Source organism: Drosophila takahashii, chromosome 2L, assembly GCF_030179915.1.
Source record: "Drosophila takahashii strain IR98-3 E-12201 chromosome 2L, DtakHiC1v2, whole genome shotgun sequence".
Taxonomy (NCBI): domain Eukaryota; kingdom Metazoa; phylum Arthropoda; class Insecta; order Diptera; family Drosophilidae; genus Drosophila; species Drosophila takahashii.
The window spans coordinates 21484805-21506753 of record NC_091678.1 but is presented as its reverse complement, the minus strand read 5'-3'; the positions used below and the strand labels follow the sequence as shown (position 1 = coordinate 21506753).

Here is a 21949-nt window from a genome sequence, read left to right as displayed (position 1 = left end):
ATGTTTGTGCCCGAAACGAGGGACATGCTGCCCAGATCGGCGCCCAGATCAAGTGCAGCGGTGCTCAGGGTGCCAATCACATGTCCAGTAATCCTGGACAGCATCCTTTAACCCTTCACCCTGCGTTTTCATGAAATCGGCCAGGCTCTAGGCTTAGTTATGTAATTAAAAGCACTGAGATATGATATGTATACGAGTAGATGGAACTTTTCTACAATAGTTTAATATTTTCCATTTTTTATTTTTACGGCCTATGGCACCGTAGATAATAATTATAATAATGTATTAAAAATAATGTTGATAAAAAGGTATAAAATATTTCAAGTATTTTCTAGACAAGGAATAATATCTATATCTATCTAAATATAAATATCTAATAATATCTTTGACATTTATGAAAGTTATGAAAGCAAGAATGACTAGGATAATTGCTCATCTTTTAAAGGTACTTTAAGCCTCGAATTGCTTTTCGTCCTAGTTGACTTAACGTCGGTGGGATGATTAAGATATGGAAAAATTATACTGACTAGGGGAGAGGTCTGTAGGTTGAGACACCTTGTGTTTTTAGTCTCCCATTTGGACATTCGCTTTTGAAACTTCACGTGTTAGGTACCGATCGAAAGCTTAGTCTTTTAGCTGTAAAATAAAGCAAAAAAAAATTTTTTTTTCCCTTGGGAAAACTAAAAAATAATTTTTTTTGAAAAGTGCCAGAAAATGACAATTTGAAAAAGAGGTCTGTAGGTTGAGAAACTTTTTAAAGTCAATAATACTCACACAAAAAGTACTCCAAACTATAAGGAACTATTTATTTATGTTAATTTAATCAATCTTAGCTCGTCCTAAATCATTTCCCATCCATTTTTTAAGAACTTAGACCAAATAACAATCAAAATCAAAAGGCTCTTTGAACATTCACTTTTCCCCTAATATCAAAGAAATGTACTAGGCAGAAAGCGACCTTTGTTGGCCTCAGGCCTTTTTGTATGAAAAACGGGTGTCTCAACTTACACAAAATGGGATGTTTCGGGAAAAAATTAATAACTTTTGTTCTGACTGTCACATTAAGCGGATTCTTTTTTTAATTAGTTAACAGTTAATATACTAATGTTTTAAATTTCTTACCAAGTTAATTTGAGGACGTTATTAATTTTAAATGGAATTTTGAAAAAAGTAGACAAAAATTTTTTTGGTGCAAAATGGTACACGACTCTCACAGCTTAAATCTGGCTAGAGCCTGGCTTATAATGTTTTCCCCTAAAGTTTTGTCACTAAAAGGACTACAAAAAAAAAATAAAAAAAAATTTTTTTGTGGAAAAGTTTTGAGAAAATTGAGTGTCTCAACTTAAAGACTGTCTCAACCTACAGACCTCTCCCCTACATACAGCATGTAAATAGACGCCTTCTGTATGTCCGTTTTATGTCCAACAAAGCCGACTCCAGCTTGAAGTCGAAGGAATCCAAAAATCCACATTCTCTAAAGAATATAAGATCGTTAATGTTAAATAATTACTTGGGAATATTCCGCTGCATACAAATTTAGCTGTGATCCAAACCGATTTTAATTCATCGGTTTTTAAAACCAATTTCCTGTGTGGTTAAATTTTAAGCGCGCTTAATTCTTACGCGGCTTTAATTAGCAGGTGCGAGTAGTACAGATATCGAAAGACTTAGCTATTTTAAATAAATGGAAATTTTCTACAATAGGCTCATTCCACGTGAAACGTGACAGGCCAATTTGGGTCAAATCTCAGTATCAATCGAAACTTTTTTTTTCGATAGAGGATTGAAATATAAGGATCGGTTTTTAATTTTTTTTTAACTATTTTTTTTAAATATTTGTTTAAATTAGCTCTGATTTTGCAGTTATTCAGCACTTGAGACTCGTTTGAGTTATTTCAATATTTGGTATCCTTCTTTATGGGATATGTTCATGTCTTTCAGAAAAATAATTTTAAAAATTTTTAATTTTAAAATTAAGTATTTTTTAAGAGAATTTAAATTAAAAAAAAATTCTGTACGCCGGAATACACGCGGTTTCCGAATAAAAAAAAATCCTCCAATTGCTTCATCAATTCTTCACGAAGTGGTAAAATAAAATTTGTGTATATGCAAGACCTACTAGTAAAGACAACGATTTTAGTTTGGCAACTTTGCATCAAGCAACAACAGCGCTACTCAATTTTTACGCGGCTTTATTTAGCAGGTGCCAGTAGTACAGATATCGAAAGACTTAGCTAAACTATTTAGTCCCCTAGGTAATTTGGGGTGGTCCAAATGTAGAATCATTTTCTGTCTTTTTTAATATGGTAGTTAAGTTTAGTTAAGTTAGTTTAGTCAAAAGGTAAACTATTTTATTTAAAGATTTAGGAGTTAACTGGTTAAAAATTAAAAAAAAGGATATTAATATATTATACGCCACCTAGATTAAAATACCTTTTTGATCAATGGCAACAGTGCGTATGAGTGATAAACTTTGTAACCGAATTGTAGACCCTCCCTCGTGTTTCTTATATTATATATTTTTTTTCGTCTACCATAAATGACATAATGCCCACTGTATAGACCCTATGTCCTAGGAGGATCTTACAAATTTCACACATTTTTTATACCCTTGCGGAGGGTATTATAATTTCAGTCCGATGTTTGCAAACGTAGAGAAGGAGACGTTTCCGACCACATAAAATATATATATTCTTGATCAGCATCACGTGACGAGTCCATCTAGCCATGTCCGTCTGTCCGTTTCTTTGCAAACTAAGCTCTCAGCTTGCAAAAGTCTTCTTTCTACTGCATGTAGTACATACTCTGGAACGACCCGGATCAGACCACTATATCTTATGGCTCTCGTAGGAATATTAAAAAAATTATACGTTTTTCGTTTTGATGTAGGCATTTTAATTTTTGACAATTTAAAAACCAAATCTAAAAATACATCCGATATACCAGAAACGGGACCCAACCTAATTAAACGGTAAGATTGTATATGAACTGCAAGGGTATTTAAGCTTCGGCATGCCGAAGCAGTACACGTAGTGACGAAGTCCACCAGCAGAGAGTGCAAAAAGGACTACTATAAATCGAAATAAAATCACCATTTAATAAGCTATAAAACTTAAAATGAAGAAAACGCATTTATTTAGTGGATCGGTTAATATAAACATTGCAATAAAATTAATTTCCCATTTTAGTTTTCATCCAAAAAATTTTACTTTGGCCGATAGCAGGTGAGGTGATTTTATTTCGATTTATAGTAGTCCTTTTTGCACTCTCTGCTGGTGTGCTTCGTCATTACGTGTACTACGTCCCCGTTGACAAAAGGGCTGATTTTGTGTTTGCAAAGTCAAAGGTGCACTGCAACTGCAGCCATTCACTTACACACTAAGAGATACTCTCACATACATTTGTACAACAACAAAAAGCAGTCATCCACCTGATTAAGAGAAACTGCAAGCTTTATCGGCTCTCTTTGATTTGCAAACTCATTCCTGCTGCTGTTTGTTGTTGTTGCCCTCGCTGAGCGTCATTTTGCAGCAGTCGTCGCTGCCGACGTCGCTGCCGCTGCCTCTGCCGGCGTCGCTTTCTTTTGTCGCGAATTTTGAATTGAAAATTGCATTTCATTTGCAAAAGTCTCGTTGCACACGGCGGTTCGCGAATCGCGCTTCCTCTTCCTGCTGCAACTGTGTGCGTGTGGGTGTACTCGTATTGGCTGCAAGTGTGTGCGGGACTACACTGCAAATTGTGACGGATTTTTGTGGTTTTCGAAAGAGCAATAATTTGCTTTTGACAGGTGCGATAGAGTGTACCAATGGGGAAAAAAACCTGAAAATGTGTGGTTGCATCTACGTTTTGCAGCGATGGTAAGCGAGAAATTTATTAAAATTCAGATTACAAAGGGGAAAATATATTTAAGAAATATATGTAGCTTATAAATCTTTAGTATTTGCGTGTGTTTGTGACAGCGAGAGAGCAAGAGAGTAGAGTGCAGCCAGAAATTGCAATACACACAAACAAATTGCCACGCAAAAAGCGGCCGGCTTGTCTCTCCTCCTCCCCCTCCCCTTTATCCACTTCTTCCCCCCTTTGTATGTGTGCATTGGATGCACTTGGTGCGATTCATTTGCTTTTATTACCATTTTTGCCCGTCTCTGCACTCTTTTTTTTTTCTTATTTTGTGGGGGCTTTTGGCACGGTGGCAACCCTGGCAGCCGAATGCGTTGGTGAATAAGTTCTCTACCCTTTTGTCAGTGTGGGACGCGACTTTGAAATGCTTGCAGCTAGCGGTAATGCAGCGAAAATAATATAAAAAATATATAAAATTTAAACCACAACAATAGAATAATAAATATAAACTTATAAAAATGTTTTAATGTATTGTAGTGTAATAGTGTGTAAAAGTGAAATACAAATATTTTTTGACAATTTTACATTTAATAAAACGATGTCGTTAAAAAACACTCCAAGAATGCCCTATAAAAGAATATTATTAAAAGATTTAAACGTTTGTGTTTCTAAGTGTTTAAATAAAGCATGCATCAATAATAAGCCAAAAACCATTCCTTTTGGAGATAGAAATTATAATTTTTTTCATGAACATTTTTCAAAATCCTTTATGAAACCTTGTCTGTTTTTTGCAAAGAAACAAACAATTATCAAATTAGTCTAAAAATGTTGAAGTTAAAATATCATGTATTTTTTAATTAATATATATTTGTTTTATTAATTTTAAAATAAATTTGAAATACAATTTTTAAAATTTCTTATACTGCAGTTTGGATAAAATGGGATGATTTTTTTTTTACCCGTCTGTTCTAAATTTAATATTTTTCCAGCTGAACAAAAATATATCACGGTAAAAGTGAAGAGTAACTTCTTTTATGACCATTTTCTCTTAAAATACAACTTTGAACGATTTATAAAATATTTGACTGTAATTTAAACAGGATAAAATTAAATAAGACTAAAGTTAAGCATTTCTGTGCTGCAACTTTCATTATGAAAACCAATTGAAGGCAATTAAAACGCATTTTCTGTGCAATTGATGACCTACGACAAAGGAAATGAAGTCATATCCATACACACACGAGTTGCACGCACACATGCAAGCCGAAAAGCAAAGTGCAGGCCAAAAGCGAATAAGCAAAAATAAAACAAAAACAACAAGCAGGGGGGCCCTACGAAAGCCAACAACAACAAACTGAAAATTGCACTGCGCATGCACATGCACACTTACAAACACTCAAACTTAAACACACAGATACTTTTACTGAGCGATATTGCATTTGTAGTAGTGCGCTTTTGTTCGCTTGAAAAAAGAAGAAGCAGCTGGAAAAAGTATTTAAAAATATAGTTTAAATTGAAAAATGACTAAAGAGACTTTTAAAAAATATCCAGGAGGTTTCAGGAGATTTGCAATACTAAATGTTTCCCATTTTTGTTCTACTTTTTTTGTGTTATTTTATTTTATATTATTAAAATGCGCGTCATGCCAACGGCAGTTGAATGCACTCGGCCTTTGCCTCGAATGGCTTCCCCTTTGGTTGATAATGATAATGAACAGATTAATCGCTTTTTCCAATATATTTATGTATATTTAAAACGAGTAGATGATGTTCTTCCCAGTCACACAGCATAATATTCTCCGAAACTCGTGAGTGATATTTTTTATATTTGGAAAGCAAACTACTGAAAAAATATTTACTTTAAATTTCACAGCTTGAAAGTTAAATAAATAAATATAGTTAAAAAAATAATTTAATTTAAATAAGTTTACATCGCATACAATTATTATTTTAGTTCTGACTCATAGTCCAGCGTTTCCTTTCGACCTTGAGTGAAGTATTTAAAGTAGAATGGGCAGTGCAATTATTAAATTCTCTGCGAGCCCCAAAGGCATTCCATTGCACTTGGTGGTTGTCCCTCTCTCGGCCATTTCCTCATGTTGTGTATCTACAACTGGAATTACTCATCATCAGCATTTCCATAGAAATCAAAGCTCATAACAAAAAGAACGCAACTAAAATAGGGTATTAAAAGGGACATTTCTTTTTTTTAAATGGTTATCAATTGCGAAAAAAAGTATTGAATCCTGAATTAAATTATTGGTATCTTTCCAAATCGGAGAGCATAACCAAAAATCCGATATAATTTAAAGTCAAAGATTTATCTAATAAAGTACTTTACACCAAAATGCACTAAAATGTTTACAGTTTTCAAAGACTGAAATCAAAGAAAATGTGAATTTATAGAATCCTTTTTATAACTTGAAAGCTTTGCAAACAATAAGGCAAAAAATATATAAAAATGGCAGCACTTTTTCCAACTTCCCTTTTTTTCGTACCATTTGAACTTCTTATTTTTGTTGGGGCCAGCGAGAAAGGGATGGGTAGCGGTGCCAAAGGACAATGGTTCAAGTGCAAAGAGGATGCCAAGCCGCATGCAACAATAGCAACAACAAGGACCGAACGAACGCCGAAGGATATGCCGTGCAATTTCCTTTTCTGTGGTGAGTTGCAGCTATTGCGTATACGCCGTGTGGTGTACAGAGCGAAAGAGAGGGGACTATGCCGTCTGGATAGACAGAGAGGGCTGCTATTTATAGCAGGCAGCTCCAAAACCGAGCTCAGCCTTGATTCCGCCCTTGAACTAACATTGCTGGGGAACTATTCCTGTATCTCCAGTCCTGTCCCGTCCTGTTCTCATACCCTTCGATTCGCCCAGCAGTCATCACAGCTGGAAACCAGTTGGGGAACATATATCAGGGGGATATGGGAGGCACAGGGGGTACAGTACAGGAGGTACTCGGAGGCATCCAGTGCATATGTCGCCAGTCAAGCGGTGATTTTGTGTTTGCGACTCGCTCTTTCACACTGCCCCATGTCCTTGCCTCGCCGAACTGAACTCAGCAGGCTTTGACATTGATTTTGTGCATCCTGCATCAGTATTGGGCATCTGTATCTGTGTGCGGGTCTCCTTGCCCATTGCAACCAACATCCAAACAACTCCCACTCAACTCAGCTGTCAGCAGTTGCTGATGTCATGGCTGTTTATTTATACAAATAATTTGATTGTTTAGCAAACACTTTGAAATAATAGCGGAAAGAGCGAAAAATATGATAGCTGATATTGGTTTAGAGTAATACGAGGAGGAGTATCGAGTGTCGTGTTTAACCTTGATTTTCTACTTCAAAGGCACATATGCTTGGTATTGCAGTAAAAAAAAAAGGAAAAATGTTGAAACTTGAAAACAAAACGATCAAAACATAATACAACATTGCTTTATTAAAAAATGTATTAACAATCCTATACTCAAAAAATTTTTAAACAATTTTGCTTCTTAATGTTAATTGGGATTTAATTAAAAAGCTGATTTGTTTTAAACCATTAGCTTAAAAATCCAAGATAAGTTTAACGTATTTAAGATAAAACTGCCTATTCGTTTTTTATTAAAATCCATTCAACCTGCAAGCAAAAGTCTGCCTATAGAAATTCAATGCATTTTCTCCTCCTTATAAATTATTCAAAACTGATGCGTAATAAATGCAAAAATATATACAAGATAAAAAAGAGAGCTGGTTGATGAAAAAGAAACAAGAAGTACAATTGAAACTTGAGCAAACAAAGGGCTACGTAAAATGTTTGCAAATTGAATTTCAAGTAAATATGAGCAATGCAATGTGAAAAGTAAATACACAGAGAAAAGCGCATACATATACACCGCTGAGAGGCACATCTACAAGTACGGAGATGCATTCACAGATAGATGGATAGACTGAGGAAAAGTCTCTCTGCTCGTATCTTTGGTCTGCGTTGCTGAGCTAGTGTCTGTGAGCATCTTTGTATCTATATCTATCGGATGCAGTTTTACGCTTTAAAAGGAATTCTGTAGTTTATGCATGCGATGCGTTGTCCACATTAAGTTTTCCCCCCCAGCCTCCATCTCTGTCGCCCTGCTGCTGCCTTCTCTTTCGTTCGCCACCATGCCCTCTCTTTCTATGACTGTACTCTGGCAGCCATGGAAACGACGTCATCGCATCATCGTCGTGCTTTGAGATGCCGAACCTAGTCAGCAATGGCGGCCTCCTCTCCAATTCCCATATCCCACTTGCCAAAAATTCAAAAAAATAGGGGAAACAAAAAATAACCAAATATACAAATGACTATAAAAACAAAAAAATACAAATATTGTTTAAAGTCAATGGATGTTAAAGAAAATAACTAAAAAAAAGTTGCATTAAGAAAAAATAGTGATAATTTATGGAAAGTAAAGAAACAACTTTTTAAAAGAATTAATAAGAAAAATGGTGCAGAACAAGTAATGAGTAACAAAAAACTTTATTAAATACAAAGAGCAGAATGAAAATATTAAGAAGAGAGAACAAATTCTTTGAGCTAAAAAAAAAGTAAAAAGATGATACAATAAAAAAGGGAAAACAAGAAAATCGTAAAAAATAAAATAAGAAACTCAAAGAATAGAAGAACAAAATTCATAAGAAACTAGCCGCAGCAACAATGCAAGTGCTAGTACTTCAACCTTCTCGCAGCCCTTTTGCTCATCTTGCATCGAGTCAAGTCCATGTTCTTGGCTCTCTTTTGTGTATCTATAGAATGAGTTGTCTTCCTCTTCAACGTTTTAGCCAGCTGCATCTGCAAAAACTACGAAAGAACGTGGTGAGGTGCGGTGGGGGTGCTTATAAGCAGCTTGGTGCACAATTAAAGCCTTGTCTCCTCTTTTTTTACTTTAAGTCAAAGTATTTCAATTAGAGGCAAAAACATATCACGCATACGCCACGTTGCCTGTTGGTGAGATAAAAGCGGATTAGGCGGCGGGCTTAAAAGCTACAAATTCATCAGAGAATTTTATGATTGCTTTCCAAAAAACTCTTCAAAATATTGCTGGTATGAGATAGATGTTAGAGGAAATGGTTAGTGTAGATAGGAAGTTCTCTAGAAATTTCCGATCAAATTCTTAAGGCAATGCTGTAGAAATTTATTAAATTCATTCTGCTAAAACTTCTTTGCAAAGATTAAACATTGATATACACATCCAATACATCTTTAAACGGAAACAATTATTATAGGCCATTTAATCCTCTAATCCCATAAACATAGACTCTGACTTTGCTGAGGCCAAAAATGACTGGTCATTATTGCGTATACGCCATGTTGGCTGTCACAAACCGACACAGAAGATGCACCTGTTCAAAGCCCGCTCTCCTGCTGTGTCATCAATAACTAACGACCATAATCCTGGTCACCCGTGGCTGGTATTTCCTCCTTTTCTCTCTTCCCCCCTTTAATATCCCAAGGACTATTCTGTTGCCAGGCAATTGGAACGGAGATGAATTCAGAACGGTAGATTGAAAGTACCGGAGGGTCGACAACAGATTAACCCTAAGTTGACTTTTATGCGCATGTGCAGGAGGATCACCCTCATGCAAAAAAAGGTTCCCAACTTGTCCCATAACTGTACTTGTTTGAAAATAAAAAAAAAACGTATTCAGAGCATGACCATCAAACAAAAGGAGGAATCCTCATCATAAGAAAAAGGGAAGTGCAGAGAAGGAATAAGGAAGGAAAATAAGAAATAAAAGAGGAACCGAGGGGAATATATATAGAGATTGCATTCCAGGTCGTACAAAGGGTTTGCTTTGTCTACATTGCAATTTGCAAAATATTTCCATATGTACGTACTTTTTTTTTCTGCTGCTGTCGCTGGCTTCGTTCAAATGCATCGTAATGAATGTCATCCGTTTCACTTTGAATTATGTCATCCACTGTGACACACATTTCCAAACACTACCAGCTCAGACGCACACACACACCCATGGGTATTTATATATACAATCATATATGTAAATATAAACATGGATAGCCCAACCAACTGTTTCTCATTAGCCATAGAAAATGACCCCTTCCTTCGCCTGTTTTCCCCATTTGGTCTTCGGTTTCATTAAGGCTTTGTTTCCGTTTTTGTTATGCAAGAGTTTACATATATATTTTAAAATGAGTGAAGTCGAAACGCCTTGGATTACTGTTCAACTCGAATATGGATTTAACTGAGCTTCAATAAAGCAATAAGTAGGAACAATTGTTTTAAATTTGTAATTTTATCAAAATAAAAATAATATTGAAATCGAAAAAATATCTTTAGCTTTACAAATTATAAATGTCTATGGCTGTGAAATAATTTTCAATTTAGCTCCATTGCTACAATCCATTCGTTAACTGTGTAATCCGAGTTGACTCAACAATTACAGTGAATTGCAATAAATTACGGAATGTTTCCCTAGGCGAACCAGACACAATAGACACAATTTTAATCGGTAGAAAAGTAGACTAACCGCCGTCAATAAAAAAATTCTCATTGCTCATTTAAATGAGAAAAATTTAAATTTATGTGAAAAGCAAATAAGAAAAAAACAATTACACAAAGTTTATATAAATGCCAATTAAAAAAGAAGCAAAACAAAAATAATTAAAATTGAGCTTAAATAAACACCATATTTTTCAAAGCTGTTAAAGTCACAAATATGTTTTAGTATTTGGCGGAAATAAATAATAAATGTAGTTTATTCGTTTTTTAACATTTTTTTCCAATAACACATTAACAATTTTTTTTACAAATGAACATTCTTTTCTTTCTCCATATCAGATCACTTCGCCAAATGTGCAACTAATAATTTGTGGTTCTCAATTTCATAAGATTTTATCATAATCATAAACCAGAATTACAACCTTCATTCAACACCAGCAAAGCCATTGTAAACAAGAGAGAACGCTATAGTCGGGTGCCCCGACTATCAGATACCCGTTACTCAGCTAAAGGGAGTGCGAAAGAGATGGAGAAAAACTTTGATCCGCCGTAACTTTTTAACGAATGGTCCGATTTAAAAAATTTCTTCTACATTTCGATAGGTATTGATAAACACAATAAAACTGCATTTTTACTTTTCCAAAATATTGAAATTTTTAAAATCGTATATATGCGATTGTGGGCGTTAGAGGGGGCGTGGCACCCTTTTGAAACAAACTTGCGCTGCGTAGGAACTCCTAGAATCTGCATGCAAAATGTCAATCTTCTAGCTTTTATAGTTTCCGAGATCTCAGCGTTCATACAGACAGACAGACAGACAGACAGACAGACAGACAGACAGACAGACGGACAGACAGACGGACAGACGGACATGGCTAGATCGACTCGGCTAGTGATCCCGATCAAGAATATATATAGTTTATAGGGTCGGAAACGCTTCCTTCTACCTGTTACATACTTTTGCACGAATCTAATATACCCTTTTACTCTACGAGTAACGGGTATAAAAAGCCAATGTTTCTTAGTATCTCTCCTGAAATTGCCCGAAAATTACATGGTGGCTGTCCCTAACCCTTCCTCCGATTTTCTGTTGCTGTCCAAGTCGCTGAATTTAACGGTACAACTAATTTATGCCGCCAGCAAAATAAGAAACTTCTAAAGAATTGGCCCGAAAGAAAGTCAGAAAAACAGACAATAAACTGGAACCGAACAGAACTCGACTCAAGGCGGAAGTTCACCAAAGAAGCCAATTGAATGCAACAAAGTTGAATAAAACAAAAAAAAGAAACAGACAACTCGAGTTGAAGAACAAGTGCAGTTCAACGAAGCTTTAAAGTTCTGGTGAAAGGGACAAGACGAATTACAAAATAAATAACTTTTTCCAAATACTCTTTTTAAAAGTATTCAGTTATAGTGGGAACTTTCCAATAATTGAGAAATTAAGTTTAAAGAACATTTATAACAATATATTAAACTCTAAAGGGTAAATAGAACTATGGAAAAATAATTTATAATTATATATTTAAAATAGCCATTACGTCTTTTTAAATATTAGAATATTAGCTGTTCCGGATAAGCTACCATGCCCTTTATTTGATTAAAAAGGAAAGGAAAAGAGATATTATAGGACGGAGATTGGGGAACGATGGTGGTAGAACTCCAGTTAATTGGCAGCTGCCTTGAGGTGTCCAAAAGGAAGACCAAGGACTCAGAACAACTAATGAAGAAGTGAATTAACTGCAACCGATTTTCAGACACTTTTTCCTCAGCTTCTTGGTTGAAATTTGTTTGTTTGGTCTACACGGCGTATGCGTAATTAGATCTTTATGTTTGCATTAGCTTCGTTCGCTAATTGGACTAAAGTTGCCTAGCACATTGCACTCGAAAGCTAACAAAAGGAGGCAAATAAAGTTGGTAAAGTGCTATCGAAAAGAGATGCACTGGTAGAAAATATTTAAGACATCATAAGGATCTAATTTAGAAGCTTAAAAATGTCTATTGCAAAATATTATTCAGATTTTTGCCTAGTCCCGAAACGCACTTGAATTGAAATGGATTTGATCTATAACTTTAATTTCTTGACCAACACGAAATTTATTACTCCATAAAATACTTTAACGATCTTGTTTGTGGATTTATGAGATCGTTAAGTTCCTAATGCTGTGGAGATTTTAATGGTCGTACATTTATTCCCTTCTAGTTATTTGCTAAGGTTTTTTTCAGTGCTAGACAGACATTGGCATTGCATTGATGTTGATAATGACGATGATGAAATTCAGGTTTTGGCTTTAAACGATCCTCGACCCTAGGGTGCTCGCCAGAATTTCTTGCCTTCTCTTTGACTGTTCCAGACCCCTTTTTCGCCCCTTCCCTTTTCGCAGTGACGTTGCACTTATTTTTTAGCAAGCGGTATAAAACGAGTTTTTGCCACTGCTCTTCCCGCTTTTTTGTGCCGCTTCTTTGCTCCGTTCCTCCGCCCCTGCACATATATTCACATTCTTCTGGTACTCCCCTCGGAACCCCCTACCCCACTTTACCCCCGTTTTAAACCCCTTTCGTCCCCCCTCCGCGTACCACGCTCTATTGGATTCCTGATGTGCTGCGACTTTGGTTCGTCTACCTTCTGGCTTTTGTTTAGTTGCCATGTTGCATAGGATTTTGAACCCGTTTCGCTCACCCCCTTTCACTCCCTCCAACCACCGCCCATGGCCATTGCATGTGGCGTCCCTAACCTAACCCAACTTTTTAGCGCAAAGCTTTTTGTTTCTCCCCTTTTCTGCTCTTTGTTGCGGCTTTTGTGTTTGCCTGGCACGTTTTGTTTGTTGTTGTCACACTCGCACAATCATAAAAGGTATAAAAACCAAAAAAAATCAACAATATTTTATGGCTTTTCATTGTAGAAATTTGCCTCTATCTCTCATCTGATGTGGCCTGTGTTAATTGTTTAATTAACCCGATTTACTGAGAAGCTGTTGACATTTTTCCAAGCTAAGTACGTTGAATAAAATGGATTACATAGGTGATCAATGATCTTAGATTTTAGGTGATAGGTCGAATTTAAATGATTTTTCTAATTCCTTATACTTTTAGTCTTTTATTATAAATTATAAATTATACGGAAACCATCTGGTACTTAAGCTTAGAGGTTTTATAAGAAACTAATGCATATTCCTTCATATAAACTATCATCAACGTCACTGAAACTAATTAAATTTCCGTTGAAAACTTCCTTTAAATCTTTGACTTCTCCACCTCTTGTGGTCTCACTAAAATTCTTGCAAACTTTCCTGCCTCTTTTTTATGACCAAACTTTGGCCTGTCAACTGCGAGAAGACGGCTCCCACATGAAAAAGATCTCGTTTTAATGGAAATAATTGCAATTTTGTGCATAATTTATGACCGGCACCCACGCACACTGGCAGAAAAGTCGAGCAGAATCGAAATCTCTTGCATTCACACTCATAACTCACTCAAGCCAAAGACAACGGATGCTCTCTCCCGCTTTTCTGGCATATGAAAATTTGCAAAAGTAATTTGTGGCACATGTGGGTGGGCTCTGAACAAATGCCAGTTGTGGGTGCCACAAAGGGGGGCGTGAAATGCAATCAACTACAATGAGAAATTACAGGCACCAAAAGGCAACAAACAAAAAAGCCAACAACAAATGTGTGTAAGCTGCGCGTATTTCCTGTTTGCCAGTGTGTTTGTACGCAAATATGCAAAATGAATGAAAACGTCAGCGTGCTTTACAAATAAAAATACACTTAAACAAAAAATAAAATAAGAGAACTTCTTGAATTAAAAATGTTGGAGCCATACAAAACAATTTGGGTCATTACAAAGCTTTTTTGAGTTTTTTGAAGAGTTTAAAACTTTTAATGGCGATCAAAAAATATTATATTTATATTATATAAAATTGTTAATAAAAGAAATATGTATCTTAATTTTGTTTGTAATATTCTTCAGCTCTTTAAGATATAGTAATTTTGCTTCTGAAAATCATATTTATAAAATTGAACATTTTAACATTTTTTATCGCAATATGTTAGAATATGAACCAGGTTAAATTTTGTATTACGAAAATTGTGTTTTCAATTTTTAAAAATATACTTGGGTTTTTATAGCTTACAAAATTAAAATTTTATTAAAATCAATGCTGATTTTCGGGCTTAAAAACATTTTTATTTTATTTTATTCTAAAACTGATGACCCGTTTTATCCTAAAAGTCTTTAAATTGTTTAAAAATGATTCTTCTCTGAGTGCAAATACAAAATTGCAAATTCTGCAATGCAAATGCAGTGAGAAAGTAAAAGAGGGGTAAAGCATTGGCTTAAGAGATTCGAAGAGCGCGAATAATACGAATGTATCTCTTAGGTTCTCTTTTCGCGTTCCGCTGTTGTTGCTGCTGCTGCTGCTGCGCTGCAAGTTGCGTGTCATTGACCTTTGGAATTGCATGTTGCTGCTGTGCTGCCGGCGTCGCTTTTTCGTTTCCTCGCTTTTCGCTTGTGTGCCTCTGCTCTCCTCCGGCTACGTCATTCTACGCTACTTCGCACTGGAATATTGCCACTGCCACATTGAAGTTTTTGCCACATGAGGCAGCCTGCTGTCTGGTCGCTCACGTGCGCCCTCTCTTTCACGCCGCGCCACCCGTCTCGCTCGCTCCCCTCTCGCATTGCGAAATTATATCAAGGAAGGAATACTTTGCCGCTTATCTTCCGCCTCCATTGTTGCTCCCGAAAGTTATTTCAATATCTTTGGGGGTTCCTCGTTCCCAATTTTTTCATCCCGATTTTAATGCACTTTTTTCGGCCAATATCTGGGGACTTTGTTCGGTTTCAACTAGGTGCTTAATCTTCCACTAAAAAAAATTATGCAAGGCTTTAATTATAAACTTTTAAATATAAATTAAAAGACAAACTGTAAGCAAACTAACTAATAGTGTTTAATCTACATCAACAAAATTAGACGTTGTTGCTAAATTTATAAATAATGTTTCAAATAATCAAAAATTGCTTAATATTTCCCTTTATTTATTAAAAATCCTTTTTAATACAATATCATCAAATTTGTCAAGAATTAAGATGTAAAAGAATTTCATTAAAACTGCATTATTAATACATTTAAAAGAAAGAATGAATATGAATTTAAAATTAGCCAAATTGGGTAAACAAATTTAATAATTTGTATTTATTTTTATTGATATTAGAATTTTATTAGTCTTTGAAAGCTTATCTAAAATCCCAAAACAATAATCACAATTAAAGAACAAAATCAAAAAATTGAAAAGCTTAAAAGCAATAAAGACCCTCTTTCCACTACTCTTACCCATTGACCATCCAGCGGATAATTCGCGACAAACTCCAAAAACGAAAGCAAGTTGTAAGAAGGAAAAAAGTTTGCCAGCGATTGTCTACAGAGTCTTGTCTCAGGGCTTTCAGTCGCAGAGTTTCCGAGTTTCCGAGTTCATTGAACGCCTTCGCCTGCGCCCAGACATAAAGCAAACTCAATAAGCGAACGCAGCGAGCAAATAAACAGCAGCCAATAAGAGATACGACTGTGCAGATACAAATCGCAGCTAAAGATACTCTTCTCCTGCTGTCACAACAGGCCAAAAGAAGAAGACGGCGAAGATAAATGAAAGAAACTGCAAAAAGTCAAGGGAACAGGTTGAGATGGTCGCAGCACCCAAAGCCCTTGGGATCGATCGATCAATTGAGATTTGTATGCTGCTTTCTGCTTTGGAAATAACCGATCGTTCGAAAACGAAATTGTAGAATTTGCGATATTAAAAAGTTTTAATGGCCTCATTAAAGGAAAAAATCAAATTGTAATTAAGCTGTTAGCAACCCGTTAAATTTTTTGAAAGATCGAAAATAATTGCATTTCCTAACATTTATTTATGCGCTGGGTAAATTATTCTAAAATTTTCTTATAAAAGCTTAGTTTAACTTGTTTTTTCACTTAATTTTTTTTTCTTAAATTCTTTAAGATCCATTTCATACATATTTACATTTTTTGTTGTGCAAAATGCTGGAAATAATTTGAGCTGAGCCTAGATTTTTTAGCAGTAGTTTGGAAAAAGTATCACTTTTTATCGAAATAGATTTTGTTTTCGAACTAAACCTAGCAAAATGCTGTAAATATCACTGTGCAGCATTTTTAATGCTTTTTAAATTTACCTCGATGGAATTAACAAAAATCCTAAAATTATTCTAAGTATAGGGTTTGAAAGATAAAGAGTGTATATTTTAAAAAACTTTAACATCAAATCAAACTATGAATCCGTTTGCCTCTGAGAGCTCCGGAAAGTGGACCAATTTCAGCATTTTTCGAACGTTGAGGTGCTTTTGCTAAGAATCCTTGCGTCGCAGTTTAACTTGGGAATTCGTAACGAATCCAAAAATTTTGCATCCATCGAGGTAAATATTCGATGCTGCATAGTATAACTTGAGCAAAGCCTATATATTTTTGACAGTATTTTAATATGGAATAATATTACTTTTTATTTTTCAAAACTTAACCTAGAAAATAAAAAAAGAGCAAATAAATGAATAACACACGTCATCTGCCATATGATTTAATTGGCGACAAAAATATTGCACAATTTGGTGCCTGCAGCAAACAACCGGGCAGCGACAAAAGGCCAGTCAAAACACAGCAAGTGCCGCTGTCCCAGGCCCAGAAACAGAAAAAAGCCAGACCCAGACCCAGACTCGGCCATAAAAAGGAGCAGTCAATGTACTGCAAACTCCAAAAAAAATTATAAAAAAGCCAAAAGAAACGCAAAAAGAAAAGGGAAAAACAAAGCAAAGTTAAGAGGAACCGTAGCATGACGCGGCAGCCATGACCCACACCAACAAACAGGAAGAGCGGAGCGAAAGGCCAAAACAACTTTTGGCCAAAAAGCGGCAACTGTAATAAAAGTGCAGGCGCTGTGCGAACGAGAGGGCCGTATCCAGTGGGAGCGGGAGGGGAGTATGCATAGAGAGCGAGCATTTACTCGCTTCAACGCCAAATTTCAATTACAATTACCAACACGAGCGAAAAGGAAGGAAAAATCCTGGAAAGTAGGAAGTTTATAAGACGGGATTGAAGAAGAAGCTGCTAAATAAAAAAATATAAAGCTAAAGTGCTGGTTTAACTTTTTTTGCTTATGCAGAGTTTGTACAGAGATTTCTTAAAGTGTAAAATGCTATCCCTTTTTAATTTGTAAATTGATTGATCACCTATGTACGCATTCAGAATTCCCAAATATTTGATAAAGTCCGAAAATGTTTAAAACGTGCTGCATACTTTCTTCAGTCCAATTTTTTTTACCTACTTTTTGATCAAACAAGAAACATTTAATTGATTACAAAAATGTATGAATATTTATTTTTTATTTACATTTTTGTTCAATTCCGTAAGATAATAACCTACATGCAAATTTAATGTAAGAAAAAATTTAAAATACTTTTAGAAATCTTTCATTAGGGTATTTTAATCCCTTATAATAATTTTAGAAAAATAATGTTTGATTTCAACAGATCACAAAAAAATATAAGTGAAAACTGTATAACAAATATTCATCTAAATTTTACAAATGTATTTTCCAAGTCCAAGTCCTTTTCTGTCTGTGTAAATGTTTATGTTGTGGGCCAGAAGGAGTTTGGCGGCTTAGAGTGAATGAAGCATAAACTGAGCTGCAGATGGAGGTTCGTTCTCCGGATTCTCTCTGCTTGTTGTTGGATCCGTCGTATAGTCGTATATGGCCATTAAAAATGGCTGCTAACATGGCTGCGAACAACACTCACACACGCAAAAGAAGAGCAACAGACACTGCAGAAGGAGACACATAAGGCACACAAACAAGCGTGGTACACCAACACAAATGCCTCTTGGGGCAGCATTTAAATCGGAGCAGCTCCACGAATGAAGTTGCAAAACAGAACGCCCAAAGGTTAATCAACTCTGCAACTCTCGACTCTCCCATCTGCAATATAGGGTTGCCATCGCGCAACTCCACATTTTGTTGTTGTCTGTGGTGAGAAAGGGGGGCAAAAGGGGGTTTGCAAAAAGAGGGGTAAAGGAGTAAAGCGGCGAAGGCCAAGCAGCAGAGTCTAATTGAATTGGTTGGTTGGATGATGTTGACTCTGCTCCACTCTTTTTTTACTCCGCTTCTCCCTCTCCCCGTTTATCCCCCTTTAAAGCCCCCTTTTTGGCTCCCATGACAATGGCATTGAGTGAGAATCAACAAAGCCCCGAAGAGCTCTCTTCAAAGAGAACCCAAAGAGTTAGAAGAAAGTAAAGAGCTTAGCGTATTGCATAATTTTGTGCAACTCCCACACACATGGGTGCTGTTTGTCTGTGTGTAGGTTCCTCCTTGTGCATTTGTGTACGCGCGTGGCATTGGCGTTGTCTGTGTGTAGGAGCTTTGGCCTTGGTTTTTTGCAATGCTCAATGTTGGTGTTAATGGAAGTTGTAGTTTAACGATTAATTATTTGGCTGATTAAAATATTACAAAAGCCTTAAAAGCTTTCTAATTTATTTCGAAAAACTACTGCTAGTGTTTCTTGTATACAATTCAATATTTTGTATGGTTAAATTAATGTAATGTCATTTTAAACTTTATAGAATTTAATAATTTAATTTTAAATGATTTAATCTGGGTTTTTAAAAATCCGTTAGATGAAAAATGAACTCTAAACTTTTCTCTAAAGAAATTATTATTTTGAATCTCTTTTAATTGGGCTTAAAAACGAATTCCCTTAAGACAGTATATTGACACAAAAAGTCTTCGATTTGTCTGAATATAATTAAATATTAATTTGAGCTATTCATTTTCCCACGTAAATGTCCACTATCCACCCCCCGAATATTTTCAATCACAGCAAATTACCATTGACAATGTCGTACTTTTAATTTAATTTTCTGCTGCCAGCGATAAATGAAAATTAATGGCAAAAATGCCGTTTGACAAGCAGCGAGTGAAGGAAACGCAAACAGTTTCCAGATGATTGCATCCTGCCGACTGGACACAAATGAAAAATATTTTTGATTAATGAGCCAAGGGTCAGAGGATGCTGTAAAAGTGATTTTTTCCACATAAATAACGAAATTTTAATGAAATTGCACAGCAAATAAATGAATTTAAATATGGGTAACACACACGGCGTATGGGTGATATTTCTGAAAAAATTTAAGTTATATGAAGTTGCGAAGGTAAACAAAAAGAGAGTGATACCGAGTGGGTTAAGAGAGCTTAAGAGAATCGAGAACGAGTTGCAAAAAAAGCGTTGTGCAAAAATTTGCAGCGCTGCTCTGCTGCCTTTGCTGCTGCTGCTGCGGACTGTTACCGGTTTTTAATAGGAAGGAAACCAGAAAGCAGCCCCTCTTGCTGGTATTAGTGTGTGTGTGTGTAGCGTCTGTCTGCTGTGAATTTGTTGAGGCAGGTCCTGGCTGAAATACGCGAAAATAGGTACAGCCAACGAACTGCGCTCCAGACGACTGTCTGCTACCACCGAAAGAAGCATTGAAAACATGTGGAAAAGTGGCAGGGCCAATGGGTGAAGACGGCTAGAGAATCGCATCAGCAGTGCCCAGAACACAGAGCCCAGTACCCAGTACCCAGAACCCAGAACCCGGTACCCCCACTAGTACATATGTAGTATGGTAGCTGCAACATGGAACTGGGAACTGCGAACTGGGAACTCGGGACAACAACACACATATAGCCAAAACACTCGATAGATACAGCCGCAGTCGCCGCTCTGCCGGCGCTCAGCCGAGCATAGTGGCATAGCTATAGCTTCAGGTTCAGCCTCAGTTTCGGTTCTGAGCTTCAGCTGCAGCAACGTTTCCTCACCCAACCGACCAACCATCCATCCATACATAATATACCTTCCCTATATATACCCCGTTCTTCATCTCCTTATAGTTTATACGGTTAGCTTCGCGTCGAACTATTATGTTCTCTTTTCTTCTTTTTTTTTGGTGATTTTCCCTGTCCTGTGCAAAAAGATGAATATGTAATGCAATTTTTCCATCGCTGGCTTTTCTTTGTTGCAAATTGAATCGAACTGCAGCGAACTGGGCGATCGGCTTACGTGGCCAGAGAGACAAATCTATCGGGGATTAGGCCAAGTCAAGTGGAATTGTTTCTTTCACGAAGCTCTTCTTCCAGTTTATCGCTCGTGTGAGTGGTTATAAAGAGAAACAAATAATAAACAAATATATATGTAATATTAAACATTAGATGCAAGTGGGATAAACAAAAATATATTGAGGATTTGGCCAAATTCATCGGAATTTATTTTTCATTTTGCTTTCTTCCTTATTTTGCAGATTATTCTGAACTGATGTGACCACAAAGAGGAAATAACCATAAACGTAACTATGTGGTAATAACCATTAAATTAAATGTTTATGATTTTTTTCCATTTACAAAATACCATTTATTTTTTGATATTGTAAAGAAAGATAAAGACAAAATTCGGAATTATTTAAAATTAAAACTATTTATTTAAGATTAGGTCAAATATTTAATTAACAGTTGAGTGGATTAACTAATAATATATTACCTTTTTCATTACAGATTTTGACTATTTAACCTGATCTCAAGGAAACGAAAATAATCGTAACTATAATATTCAAAATTTAACGAAATATTTAACACATTTCCAACATTACAGATGACTCAGAGGAACCCAGATAACGTTTTTATTGTTCTGATGGAATTTCACAACCTTACCAAATGGATTAAAGCGTTTTTGCACCCAGATGGGGTTGTTTTTGGATTCCTATAGACCAATTCAATTTCAAGGACCGCCGAAATGACTTCTAATTCGACACGAAATGGTGCATACTTACATATGGACCATTAACAGAAACCCGTAAATCCGAACTTGTGCTGTTTTATATCTGTTACAAGACCGGCATTATGGGAGTCTGTCAATGCAAACAACTGGTTTTTGGCAACTAAATCTAATGACAAATGTAATAATGGCGGAGTAAGGTTTAAAAGTTAAAAAGCGATTATAAAAATATAAATAATAATATGAATTAACATAATAACTTAATGAAAATATTTTAATAAATAAAAAATATTGATAACTACGTAAAAAGTTATTATATAATACAACTTGAACAGTGGCAAAAACCGACTTTATAAGTTAATTTGGTTTAATACCGGACATCATTTCTGAAATAAAAACACATGAATTTAAACGGATATTAAAAATTATAAATGAATATCTGATAAACACAATAAGAGGTTTATTAATATTGTAACAACAATACAAACAATTAACAAGTCAAAAGTCTTATAAAGTATTTTATTTACAAAGCATATTTAACAAATTTCGTTTTTAAATCTATATCAATATCATTTCTCCCCATTATTCTTCTTGTTTGCCAACATCATTTTAACCAAAAACCGAACAAATAAAATTACCCAGAAAATCCTTTAAAAACCAAAAAACCCAGCAAAAAGGACTACACCAAGGACCTTTTTCTCTCTGGCAAATTGAGGTAGTAGGTTGTATAGTAGTAATTACAAATCATACTATACAATGTGCTAGCTTTCTTTGCTTGACTACAAGCCGCAATTTATTAAAACTCCCAATCGAACTGCACCACCAACTCAACCCAATCCCAGC

General features: G+C 35.6%; 1 long non-coding RNA gene across 3 annotated transcripts; it reads left to right on the top strand.

Annotated features, from left to right (window-relative positions):
* Positions 1-3464: 3464 nt before the first annotated feature.
* LOC138911901 (uncharacterized) lies at positions 3465-21545 on the top strand. Of its 3 annotated transcripts, none has more exons than XR_011417533.1 (4): positions 3465-3857; positions 20637-20692; positions 20887-20928; positions 20984-21542. It is a non-coding gene; the product is annotated as an uncharacterized lncRNA (long non-coding RNA). The 3 variants fall into 3 exon arrangements; XR_011417534.1 differs by lacking the exon at positions 3465-3857 and adding an exon at positions 5733-6502 and having other exon boundaries at positions 20984-21544; XR_011417535.1 differs by lacking the exon at positions 3465-3857 and adding an exon at positions 20395-20487 and having other exon boundaries at positions 20984-21545.
* Positions 21546-21949: the final 404 nt, after the last annotated feature.